Source organism: Gambusia affinis, linkage group LG08, assembly GCF_019740435.1.
Source record: "Gambusia affinis linkage group LG08, SWU_Gaff_1.0, whole genome shotgun sequence".
Lineage (NCBI taxonomy): Eukaryota > Metazoa > Chordata > Actinopteri > Cyprinodontiformes > Poeciliidae > Gambusia > Gambusia affinis.
The window spans coordinates 18,601,294-18,614,915 of NC_057875.1; the positions used below are offsets into that span (position 1 = coordinate 18,601,294).

General features: G+C 36.9%; 1 protein-coding gene across 9 annotated transcripts in view; it reads left to right on the forward strand.

Annotated features, from left to right (window-relative positions):
- Nucleotides 1-541: 541 nt before the first annotated feature.
- The window catches only part of ndrg4 (NDRG family member 4), a 50,239-nt gene continuing 37,158 nt past the window's right edge, over nt 542-13,622 (forward strand). For 4 of the 9 annotated variants that reach the window (XM_044125311.1, XM_044125316.1, XM_044125313.1 and 1 more), the window contains exon 1: nt 552-700. The gene's annotated coding sequence lies outside the window, so the exon portion shown is untranslated. Of the gene's footprint in view, nt 701-9,235; nt 9,367-13,622 lie in introns of those variants that run through there. The other 5 variants (XM_044125315.1, XM_044125319.1, XM_044125312.1 and 2 more) reach the window with 3 other exon arrangements.

The following is a 13,622-nucleotide window of genomic DNA, read 5'->3' on the forward strand; positions in this document are numbered from 1 at the left end:
ACTTTTAAATGTTGCTATCAGTGTTTCTATCACTTCATGGCCCACATGCCCAAACATGGTCAGATCCTTGACGGCAGCTCCAACCAGACAAAATGTTCCCCCGTTTGCCTACAGGCTGTTGAGCTGGTCTGCTTGTGTTGAGTGTGTTTGTGTGTGTGTGTGTGTGTGTGTGTGTGTTTGTGTGCGGGCGTGGGCGTGAGGATGAGTTGAGCTGATATGGAGTCATTTTGTGTCACAATTGCTTGTTCAGAGAAGGCTCCCCTCCACCCCGCTTTCTGATGAGATCGAACATTTCCCTGCTTTCCAGCACGTTCTGTGATCTCAGTCTTTGCCAATTCAGAGCAGCCGACCACACCCATTAGATGGAGGTCCGTGCAATTTCCTTTCTTTCTTTTTTAAAATAAATTTTCATTTCGTGCTCGTCCGTTTACGTCAAGTCCTTCCCTTCTGTCCTTTTTTCTCTCTTCATTTCTCGGTGGTGTGATTTTCTCTGCGTGCTGCATCGTCGGTGAAGCCACGTGCTCTGTGTTTATCATGAGGAAGGGGTGGGAGGCAGAGTGACGAAGAGACCATTCTCTCTCTTTTTGTCCACCGCAACCCCAAGCACACACACACACTCCCTCTCTCTCTCATCCAGATTGTGGCAGACGGAGAGACGAGGACAAAAACCCAACCACGATCACTGAGAGCTACGCTACAGGTACAGTAAATTTTGATCTATCTGCTGCTTTATATTATTTTAAACATTTAAAATGGGTCACACTAAGGTACTACTACTAATACTAAATGGCTTGTAATATCCTTTATGTTGTCCATGATTGAGACTTGACGCCTCCCTTGAGAGGTGGCTTTTTTGTATTAGAGGACAACAGCAGCAGGAGGAAGAGGAGCAGGACGCTAAAATGAGGACAGCAATGTTTTCCTTCTTTTTCTTTTTTTCTTTTCTTCTGGCACCGAATCCGTGAATACTGAGGCTGAGGCTTTGTACTCCTGTTTACACACCCCCGCTGGCGGCTTCTGCATTTGCGTGAACGGAATGTCGACAGGTTGAATTTGTTGACCCCGCAGGGAACAAAAGGGCACCATTTGCAGAAGACTGAGAGCAAAAGGCATATATAAATATTGGGCTCTTAAGGGGCTTACGTCACTGAGAAGGGAGCAGAAAATAATGTCTGGCTGTCGCAGGGTGAGGCAGCTGAATGATGCCTCTACAGTAGGTGGAAGTCATAAAAGTTGATTGAATTTGGTGCAGGCTTGGATAGCGGTGCCTCATATCTGAATGCATGAACGCCCCTGGCGACACCTGTCTGATTCTGGTGTTCTTTAGAGAATCAAAACCATGCATCTTAATTGTGCCACCTGAACCCTTTGAAAAGATTACATCAATGAGCAAAAATACTAGTTTTGTCCTTTGTAGTGTCACCAAATCATTAATGATTAAAAGGAAGGATAATTAAAATGTATCCTCCTGCCAGCATTGCTTTTTTTTTTTTTTACATCCAGTGAATTTTTTGTCTCTAAGCTGTTTTTGCTCCCCCATTCCCATTGAAGTTGAGGCTGTCTTCCCTTTGGGAGCGGTCTGTTTCCTTGCTCTGAATTTATTAATAGATCTACAAAGGCAAAATAGACTCCTGTTTTTTGTTCATTTAGCAGCCTCACATCAGGTTTAATTTAAAATCTCTGACTGTTGAGATTTACCATAGCGTTAGCAAACCAGACAAACCCAGAGCCCTGTGTGAATATTAATGTGTCAAATCGAGCTCCAGCTGAAAAATTGGTCCTGGGTGTATCTGTTTGAAGCTCCTTTTCTTGCACAGTTACAAACGACCGACTCACACCCCATATTCATGAGGCTGTACACTGGAATGGCTTCCCACCATTATTTTTGCCCCAGTCTGCAGGAGGCTACTGAAAAGGCATAAGTTGGAAAATACATGCTACAATATTATTGTTAGTTTTGTTTTTAGTGAATTATATATTTTTATTTGTTTTCATTTGGATGTTATATTAACGTCACTTTCATATGTGGAAGGGCCTGTTTTTGTTTTTAGTTGATCAAAATGCATACTAACCAATACTAAATTTGCATTCTTATTTTCACATTGCAATCAAGTGTCAAAGTAAAACAAAATAGCCATTTTTATCCTCAAATTTAATATTAACCATTAGTTTTATTAACAAGATAACAAAAAGCAATATTTTTAGCAAAGCCATCATTGGAAGGCAAGCTAACTCAGGTAGCTGTGTTTCTGTGTTTGCTAATATTGGTAATGTTAGTAAATAAAGTTGTTACTGTTAGGTTTTGAAGAACTACTTTGTACCTAAAAGTCATAATTTGTCAGAATAACAAAAACCTACATTTTGAGGATTTTTGATTTCTGCTAGCAAATGAGGAATAATGTTAGCATTCCTCATAAGCAAACATTATTTTTATTATGTTCTGTCCAAGAAAACTATTTACTTATTACTTTAGATAAACAACACATTTCAAAATTGATTAACAAAGAGCAACATTTCAAAGCATTGAAACGAAGGTAAGAATGTTTGCTAATAAATTTGTTAATGTTGCTGTAGCTATATATATATATATATATATATATATATATATATAAATATATATATATATATACAGAAATTAAGCCAACAGAACAATTAAATACAGTATTTTAAAGACAGGCAACTTTAGTAAGCAAATTCAAAATAGTAAGCAAATTCCCTAGCTGTGCTTGCAAATATTTCTATCATTTACTCTGAAAGAAAGCAAATTTATTATCGGCTTATCTAACACAATTGATTAGTTTTCTTAAGGTTCCTAATTTTAATTATTTCTAACCGAAATGTTTTTCTAGAATTTGTAGAGTAGATTAGGAAAAGAGACCAATTTTAACTACTACGTATGTGCCAGTGGCACAACTTATACACACAAATATATATAAATTTGTGAATAAATGCAAGGAGTAAAGGTTGAAAAGTGACTGGCATCGAAGGATTTACTTGTTTGTAAGTCTTGCTGTTTTTCTGCTTCTTTGAATGTTGAAACAAATCTTCTCTCTCCTTGGAGTCTCCAAATCTTTCTCTAAACATCCATCTCCCTCCCACCCAGTGGCGTTCTCTACAGCTAAACAATGAGGTTGGCACTGTGAGTGAGCCACTGGAAGAGCAGCTCTGTTATTAGTGTGTCCTGCATGCTAATGCTTTCCACTTAGCAAGATGTTTTTCCTACATTTCTTCTCTTTATTTGGGAGCTCTCCTTCTATCTGCTTTAGGGTTGTTGAAATTATTTTTTGCTAGTAAATGTTCATCTCAAATTGGGTTTTGGTGGTTCTTCAATACGGTTGTGGGACATGCAATCCCACAGGTTCGGAAGCATCAATATTTCAGTGAGAGAGATTGTATTGCAAAGATTTGTGTGACCCTTCACTTCGCCAGAATTTTTTTGCAGGATTCTTTTCAGGCTGTTGTTTGTGTTTAGTTTAGTCTTCCAATAAAATTCTGAGTCTTTTCACAACCTTAGCACCTTAAATGTCCCAACAGCAGTTTTCATACCTGCTGATAGATGGGGCGAGGAACTTCCCTTCCAAGTCTGGCTGCTCGGTTCCAGTGAGCCTTCTGCAGACCATGTACGTAGGATTATAAAGCCACTGTAGCCAAAATAGCGTACCATGCTGTGCTTCACAGTCCCCATCCCCCACTCTTCCCCCTTATTCAGCTCGGCTGTAATTGTTTATGGCATTTTCCATTCATCTTTTTCATTCTGTCAAGCAGTCCGGTGTTGTGCATATTCGTTATGCAGCAGTCAGCCATTAGAAAATCATTATCTAGTAATTAAACAAATATGTTTAGTACAGAAGTAGTTCATTTGTCATGGCATAGTTATCTATTTAGAGATAATTTCATTGGCGCAAGAGGCATTAGGGATGTGCTCAGAGGAAAGGTAATGTTATCCTAAAATCTTCTGCAGGTAATTTTCAGGTTGAGGTTCACATTGTTTTCTGGCTCTGCTTCAGCTTTGTGAAGTCTAATCTTTCCCCAGATTGTTTATTCATTGAATGCTTGTTATGTTGCCAACTTAATACTGCTTCTAAATGTTTAGCCCTTATGGGCCCATGGGCATTTGGCTTGTGTTTTTGAATTTTATTATTCATTAAGTGTGGCTGTGGGATGATTCAAATGGAATAAAATTTGTTCATCTGTGATTTTAATTTGTTTTTTAATGACTTTTTATTTATTTTTGAAATCTTGCTCGTTCCTTTAAAAAAAGTCAAGTTGTGTCCTTTCTACCGTTTCTGCCATTAACTCACATTCAAAATTCTTTTTTGTTGTTTTATTGACATATTTTATCAAAATGCATCATAGGAATTTGTCTTCTACTGAGGAGATTTTTTTTTCAAGGAGTATAAATCAAACAATCTCAATGCACAGACCAAAAGACCTTTTTCATTTTTCCTCATAACATCTTGATGACTCCTAACTTTGGGGAAAAATAATCTGTAGATTGAAAAAAGTGTTGCTTTTTGTAAGGCGTGTCCCCCACTCCCAAAGTAAGAACATCCTACTATAGTAATAATTATACATGGTTCTGCTAGTGTAATCATTTTTGACTGCTTTACTGATTCAGTGTCCAGATGACTTGATGGAACCATGGATTCTGGTCATATGTTGAAAATCCTGCAGTAGAATGTCCACCATCAGTTAAAATAAGGCCATTTATTATTGATGACCCCATGCTTAAGTGAAATTGAGTTATGCACAATAATCTGAGGACAAAAGCAAGACCACCTTTGAAAGTCTAAAAAAATTGAAGGCTTTGGAATGGCCTAATCAAAGTTTGGATGTATACTGCATGTGATCAATGCCAGCTATGCACCGCTCATGGTGTCAGCATGTTGGACTCTGTTACATTAGTTTTGATTTGTTCTATTTTTAGACTTTTGTCTATGTCTGGACACTTTTTCCCTCTGGTTTTTGATCCTTTTCAGGTGGAAGAAATTTTGCTCCGACTTTTATACTTTCAGACATTTTCTATGATGTGCAACCGTGGCAACAAAGGTATTGTTTATACAACTGGGAGCAGCTGTTTAGCATCTCAAAAGCTCAAATAATACCTGAACTACAATTGCAAATCCTAGAGGAGTTGAAAAGGACACTTTGGGGCTGCAGAGCAAGACTACAGAGCAGAGAAAGAAGGCAGAACTTCAATCTCTCTGTTCTGTGAATCATATATCCCCAACTCCAGCATCTCTCACTCTAACCACATGGTCACACAGAGAAAAGCAAATGATGAATATAATCTCCGCTACCTGGAAATTGAGCAGTTAGCATCAAATGATGGTCATACAGCAACAATCTTTAGTCAGAAGCTTCTTCAGACCTGTTGCAAGACTGACTGCTACCAGAGAGCTCTCCTCACCATCCGCAGTAACTCTTTGAAGATACTTACCGAGTTATGTTAACATTTAATTTCCCTTGTAGATAAAGTATTCTTAAGTGGAATTTAAATTAACTGAATCATGCTGAACTGAATATGATGTGGCGTGACCTTACACTTGGTGTTAGTGTTTAAAAAACATGCAGTGTGGCTGAATTAAGACGATTCTTCAAAGACGAAAGGAACCAAACCTCCTTCACAGTGATAAAGACTCATCATCAATTATCCCATGGCAGTTGTTGACAATTTCTTTAAAATACGGCCAGGTTTGGATATCTTTTTTTTTTTTTTCCCTATGAGAAATTATATCAAAACTTGAATATTAGACTAGAACTGGAAAAAAATTATTCAAATTATTGTTTGCATCACAATCTTCTTAAAGATGACTCTGGTCAATAATGGCATTTTGAAAAATAAAAATAAAAATGTGTGGCTAGATGTTTTTTCTTCTTCAAAGCATTTTTTGTAAGCAGAAACCAAAGGGACTCTGAAAAACCACAATTAAATGAATCATCTTGTAGTTTCACTCAGACACACTTTAGGTTAATGTTGAACTTTTTATGCCAAAAGGTAAAAGAAATTTGGAAAACAGCAATCTAATCTAATCTAATCTAATCTAATCTAATCTAATCTAATCTAATCTAATCTAATCTGTGTGCTTGTTTGACATGTTCTGCCACAGACTTTCACAACAACTTAGACAGGACACACTAATGTAATGAAGTTAATTAAGACATATAGCTAGAGATTACATTAAACAGAGCAATTTTTTAAAGAGATTTCTTTCATAGTTGGTTTTTGGAACTGATTTGTATCTATTGGAGATTTGTACTGCCTGGCATACTCCAGTATGACAAAAAGACTGAATAACACCTAAAATAAAAACAGTTTTCTCTGGAAGGCTCTCCAAATGTCAGTATTGCCTTAATAAATATTGCCTTCATCTGTTTCCAGTCCAATGCGTATAGCGCTGCAGTCAAAGTGAAAGAGAAATCCAATTATAACACAGAGCAGTTTTCAGTTCAATTTAAGAATATGCAGCTCAACTGGGCGAAAGATTTTCAGATGAATCTCACTCTTATTTTCTGTTATTGCTGTACTCAGATGAAATGGAGCATGTCAGCAATCCCTGCCATTACACATTTTTACAAGCGTGTGTGTGTGTGTGTGTGTGTGTGTGTGTGTAGTCCATTACTGTTGGCCATAAGTGTTCGAATGCCAGCCTGTGTTCTTGGCTGTCCATGGTTACTGTCTCAATCTGTAGGGAACTATTGATTCTGCACTGGTTCCACACTTTCTTGAATTATTAATATTAGAAAATCTTTGTTGAGGAAATACAACCAGCCATTTTCAACTCTAAAGAAAACATAATACCTTATGAGTTTCAAAATATTGGATGTTTACAAAAGAGTACATTGATGAGATGAACGATGAACCAAACCAGCCTGATATTAACTTTATGCACTTTGACACTGAGTGGTCACTAATGGAAGCCTTGTTTTAAAGTGAAGGCACAGCAGGGTCAGCCATTTGTGTAATCTATGGCAACATTCTTCGTCCTCATGACAGTTTTTTAAAGATTATTACTGTAGCCAACAGGGTTCAGGATATTAAAAATGCTGTGGATAATTCTTATGACTCCTGAAATGCTGTATTTATTAAATTAATACCAGCCACTCATGCTGCGGATCTCAAAGAACTAAATTGAAAACAGTATTTTCACACATGAAACTAAAACAAACTGCTCATTAATATTCAACTCTTTACTAAAAACTGTATGAATATGTTCAGATAATAAGCTACCACATGAGTTGGCTTTTTTTAACAATACCAAACTTGATCTAACACTAACTAAACCTAAGCTTTATTATCATCAAAGAGCTTACATGTGCTAAATGTGTTGTTTTGTTCAAAAACTAACAACTATAATTTTTTTTTTCCCCCACCAGGGGGTCTTTTTGTGGGCTCTAGTGTCCCTTATACAACAGTAGGCTGACAGGAAAGGGGGAAGACATGCGGCAAGTGTCATCGGGTCCGGGAATCAAACCCACGACGGCCGCGTTGAGGACTGAAGGCCTCCAAACGTGGGGCGCGCTATCCTCTACGCCACCAGAGCACGCCCCAAACAATTATAATTTAATGTGGAAAGTTAACTTAATTTTACAATTTATAGAGTAGTCAAAAGCCAAAAGCAACCACTTATATTTACTCTCATCACTGTAACTAAGGACAGTTTGTCTGTACCTTGTACTTTAAGTGAGAAAGTATTTTACTCAGTTACAATTTAAATCATATCCATCAATGAATTAAAAATAAATAATAATAATGAACATCAATAAAAAAACAACAAAAAAACAACATTGATGCTTCAGTCGGATTAGTACCGTACAAACTTAGCTTGGTTTATGTTCATATAAACATTCGGAGTAATATTTTAACAACAAATGCAAATAGTACCAGTTTTATCTGGTTTTGCAATTCTATTTTTTATGAAGCCAAAACAAAGGATTAAGTGCTTAGTTTGGAGTCAGTAATTTAAAACTCTTAGATAGGATATGATAGGATAGGATAGGGTATGTATATTGGACATACGGTTTCCTCTTTTACAGAAGTGCAAAGTTCAGAGGAAAAGGAAAACCACAGAAGATTTGTAGATGCAATAAAGGATGTTGAGGCCTTGGTGTGACATAGAAGGATGCTGAGGGAGATGATCAGCTAGAGAATAAAGACAGCGGCTGACAGAAGATATTAGAAATTTGTCTCATTAAAATTATACGCGCTACCTACGAAATATTCATGAGGTCACATGATTATTTTTTGTTTTGTTTTGCATATTTTTATAATTATAAACCACTTTGTAATATAATCATGTTGTTGGCCAGTTAAACTTTGCTACATTTATTCCTTATCTGTTTCTTTCTACATTTTAACATGCTCATGTGCTAAGCTAGGATTAGCAACAGGCTAACATATCAAGCTAATATCTTCTAATAAATCAAGCTTTTTATAAATCTTTTATATAAAGCTAGATTTATTAACTTGACAAATTTAGGTGTAGATTCAGGAAGATCAACAAGTCAATTTCTTAAACATCTTGTTTTTTTTTCCTGGTGTAATCATCAAATACATCAAAACTGAAAAACATCGACCCTGTAATTCCTTAATGTTCTGTGGTCTATGCTTTTTACAACCACCTCTGTTTTTCGATTACAGGGGATAATTAATGATCATCAAAAGTAAAACCCAGAGTTTCAGAAAACAAAAACAAAATATAGAGCAGCAAAACATTTCTCTTTAAATGAAACAGACAAGAAGACTGGCCATAACACGCTTTAATAAAAGAACAGAAAGCACATTTATTCTCTTTTATGGTCAATTTTTATCACAGCTAAGGGTTTTACTGGAAAACGTTCACACAAATCCAATTGTATGTGAAGAAAATCAAAATTGGCAAGTCAAACTTTAAAAAAAAACAACAAATAACATTATAGGTCAGAAGATAATTTTGTGCTAATTGACTTGATTCGTCCTTAGCACTGAGAGCAACATTTGCTCAACTCACATAATGGCACACCAGGATATTGCCTTTCGATTATTAGCTTTGATAGAAAATTAGCAACGATGCTTCTCAGTGTTTTGTCATTTTACTGCTAATTTGGTCAGCAATAAAATGCAAGACAATTAGTGCTGTGGAGATGTCAGTTTAATAGTGCAATAATGGCAAGCAGATCTGAGGAAGAAAACAGTAGTTAATCAGGACAGCCATCTATTTTCACAGATTGCTCCATTGGGCTTTGAGCCTTGACATCCAGTCCAGGAAAGAGTCTGGTGAAGCCATCCATCTCCCACCAGTGATGACTAGTGGCCACATACTGTCCGTCCATCTGCCCTGCAGCTTAATGGGGAGACCGTAGAAACAGAACCAATAGAAGGGGAAGGCAAGTTGCAAATTATTTTTATTCAACTGCTTAAAAAATATTGAATCTAAGAAAGTAATTTGTGCAAACTTGGAAAACAATATCAAGTTTACTTACATGTACATTCAGTAACCTAGGTTTAGCTGGATGAAAACATTGCAGCTAGACTTACTCCTCAACCTGAAAGAGAAAAACACCTTTCCACCTGTCTTCCCTCAAAGTTTCCTTGTAAATGTCATATTGGCAATAAAATTTTACAGTTCTTTTTTTGTTTGTTTGTTTTCGAAAGCCATGCACGCACTTCTCACTAGATCAATTCCTTGTCCTATATAACTGGTAAGAACAATTATCAGTTGCAGATAATGTTGTTTGCTGTTCCTTATTTTAATTCTGTGACAAAGGTTATATATCAAGCTTGTTTAAAGTGTTTGAAAATTCATCTCCAGGGCACAAGCTCAGTAAACATCCTTAAAATTGATCCTGTCCCTATAACAGCCAGTGAGTTGGAGCCAAATAAATACATGTTTTACTAAAGTCTCTGAATCCAATTATCAGCCTTAGAAAAGTATAAAACGTGGAATTAAATTCTTCTGGAAATGTACTAAAAAAATCAGATTTGTCTATAAATGAAGGATGACAAATGTGAGGTAGGTAAGATCTACTCAGGGTGATGCTTTTTTTTTTTTTCTTTTTCTTACTTTATTAGGCAAGTTAAACAGTGTACATTGAACTTCCAGTCACACAGTTGCTGAATGAATTTATGCAGTATTTCTTGCACAATTTTTCTTGCCGGACTTGACAGTTAATACTTCACTAAATATTTTTTTTTTGTCTCCTTCTGTCACTTTGCATGGTAGAATAATCACACTGAATGAGGTTTGATGAGGTTCTGTACTCCCTCTCCGCCACCAGCACCTGTCACCATGCTGTCAGACCAGCGACATTCTGGTGGGAATCCCCAGAATACGTGCGTGATTCTAAATTTGCCTGAAGAGACCGACCTGGCAAAGTATTTCTACAGTTAACCTTGTGTGTGTGACTGCATGTGTATCAGATACAAAAATAAATACAATAATTGCAGGTTTATTTGAATCATGAAGTAGATAAATCACTTCAACTGTGTTGATTCATTTTCTGATATGAAAAATACATTTTTGAAAGGTTTTTATTTTTTTTTCATCAGTATGAAAAGCATTCGTGTTGAATAGACTCGTTACATACATTCATATTTCACTCAGAATTAAAAATGGCATTGTTAATATTCCCAGTCATCTAGGACTTACCAATTCTAAGTGCTGAAACAGAATCTTAAGACATGTGAGTGAAAGATATTGTTTGGATCTTTAAATGATGATGAATCCAACATTAAATCAAACAAAGGTGACATATTATTCACCTTAGCAGCCCTAATAGTGTGACTGTTCTGTCCACTACTAAACCCTCATTCTTTCAACCAATATTCAGAACTATAAAAACATGAATTATTAATATTATCATTACTTTACAGACCCGTAAATGCTCAACGTTAGAACCACAGAGACATTTGAAAGGAGCCTTTTGTCCGTCTCCGCGTTCATTTTGAGCAGAATTTCATCTGTCATCACGGATTTATTAAGGATGTATTTCATGGCCTCACAAACTGCCTGTTCTTACTGCAGTGCCTCTTTTAACGTCTATAATGAGAATGCACTTTATGAAGGTTTCCTCCGCCACCGCCATGCCTTCTTTCCGAAGCTTTCCTCTGAATTCAGAGGCTAATTCAGAACCATCCTCCAGGTGCTACGTTGCCTAACAAGCACTATTTTGTCATCATGTCATTATTTTTTGGTACACATACATTTTCATCTAGGACACAGAGAATACTTCTTGGGTTTTCTATTTTTAATAAATTTACAGAGCACGCAAAATCTTGTTCTTTCCCGCTTTGTCTTAATGGTGTATCTGTGTGTTGAATTTTGAGGAAAAAGATTAATTTAATACACTTTTGAGAAAAAAAAAAAAAGCTGTAAGACAAAATTTACGGAGCGCTGCAAATACTTTACGGTTTCACTGCAACCTCCTTTTTTTAGTGGGAGCTCATCTGTTGGAGATACTTGAATACCTTTAAAAGACAACAATTGTTCTTATATGTGTTAAAAAGCCATTACAGCCGTTTTCAGACAGATGGACGGCAGCAATCACTTCTGTTAGAGCATTGCTGACATCAGTAATCAGAACCTAATTGAAATTCTGGGCAGCATCACAGACTTTTTCTTTTTTTAACACCATCAACACCAGTGACTACATGAATGAATATTGATGGAAAGCGCAGAGTTAGTACTTTATCTTCTACACAAATCATTTCTTGCTCGCCAGCTCCTGGCTCTTTCAATACTCCAAAACAATTTGGCGGGGGCGGGGTTGTCCTGTCACACCTAACCCCTGCTGAGAGGTAAGGCAAAAATAGATGTTTGAGCAAGAGCGCTGTCAAAAGAGTAAGTTCCCCACTGTGTGACTGGACGCTTCCTAGATCTGCTTTCTTTATTCCTTTGTTTATTTTCTGCTTGAGTCAGCCAGGAATGATGAGTAAACAAATCTACTTTTCTCCACGAGTGAAAAGTCAGCGACAGCCTGTATCTTTTTCTTGGCCACCACCTTTGAGACAAGGGATCTTTGAATGCCTGAAAAATGGCTGCCGAGTTTCTCTGTCTAGAGGTGAGAGCTAATTTTTAATATTTAATCCTCCTCTCAGAAATTATATCTGTGCTCTGCGGAGCTGCTCAGCTAAGGAAGATTCCTCTAGACACCCAGTAGCCATTAATAATTAAAAGTCTCATTCTCAAAAGAGCAAAAGAAAAAAAAGCCTCTATGTTTTGGTGTGTAGCTTATAGTACGGTCGGTGTCAGCTGGTGAAGTATTTCCGCTCCTGGAGGCCTTGGAGGCCAACAGGTTGGATGATGTGGAGGAGAAGGACTGAATGTGGGGATGTGTGGCGAAATCTCAGTAAGGGCTAATATTCACACTAAAAAGATACTTAAGTAATAAAATCTTGTATTTAGCTCAACATCTCCAACATTTAAAAGACAAGATATTGGCAACAAACCCTGACATTGTTTTATACTGTTATTTCATCAGCTTTGACTGTCTCTACCTTAAGTATCTTAGGTAGAGAGGGATTGAACTTGCAAGGTTTAATGCTTCATTTGTGACAGAGGTAAAACTTAAAACCTGGTAATGACATCACATCCAACTGGACTTCTTAGTTGCAAATTGAAAAATCACAAGGATTGTGTCGCTGTCGTGCTCGTTGTGCACACAAAAGTCCTCACCCATGCAGGTGGTTTACTTCGATACAGTGCTCTAAAAGCGTTTGTCCAACATGTGGCAGTGGAGATTGAATTTTTCCATAGCAGGATGACCACTCTGCCTACTGAACCACAGAAACATGATGTAGATTAATTAAAACAGTTATCTAAAAAAAAACAGGAGGTATTAATTTTTCCACCGAGATTCATTGCCAGTTTTAAGTGTGTCCGTTTTTTATCAAATATAAAAAACAGTATAAGTAACTTTGAATTTATAATTTCTCTGACTTTTCTAAATGTAAGAATTAAAACAGGCCAAAAAAACCCCAACACATTTTGTTACTGCAGTGTTCATCTTGCTGATAATGGGGGGACATATTAACACATATTGATGTTAACAGAGGTATGAAGTGAGTCCCATGGTTGATTCTGACATAGTTGAAGGTTCAAATGAAACGCAGCATTGTTGCAATCTGTCTCTTAGGAGGAGAGGAATGACTCAATTTAGTTTGGGATGTGGGAAGGAGGCACAATAATTGGACTGTCTGAACCTACAAAATTAGATCCGAATTAGAAATGCACTACTGAGGGTGACGAGGATTTTCCTAGAGTATACCCAATTAATCCTCGAAGAGAAGCAATTAGACTTGTGCTAATTACAGCAGCATTTGTTACACTTCACACAAACAGATTTGCTCTTACACTCTGGGGATGACGTGGTTTGGTTTATATTTTTTACATTTTTGCTTAGACAACTGAAGATGCTTATATTGCACACCATTAGAGATCACACTAACAGAGGGTTACTGTAAGTTTTATAGCCTAGAAAGGTAATCTCACTGGACCTTTATATCATGTTGTTTGGAGGTTCTCCATCTGACAGGTGGAGTAGTTCAGGTCCATTTGCTTGCATAGTGCCAGTTTACAACACATCATATATGAAGGCACTAAAAAAGTTTGTTCATCTGAGTCAGATAGACAGATTTCACACAC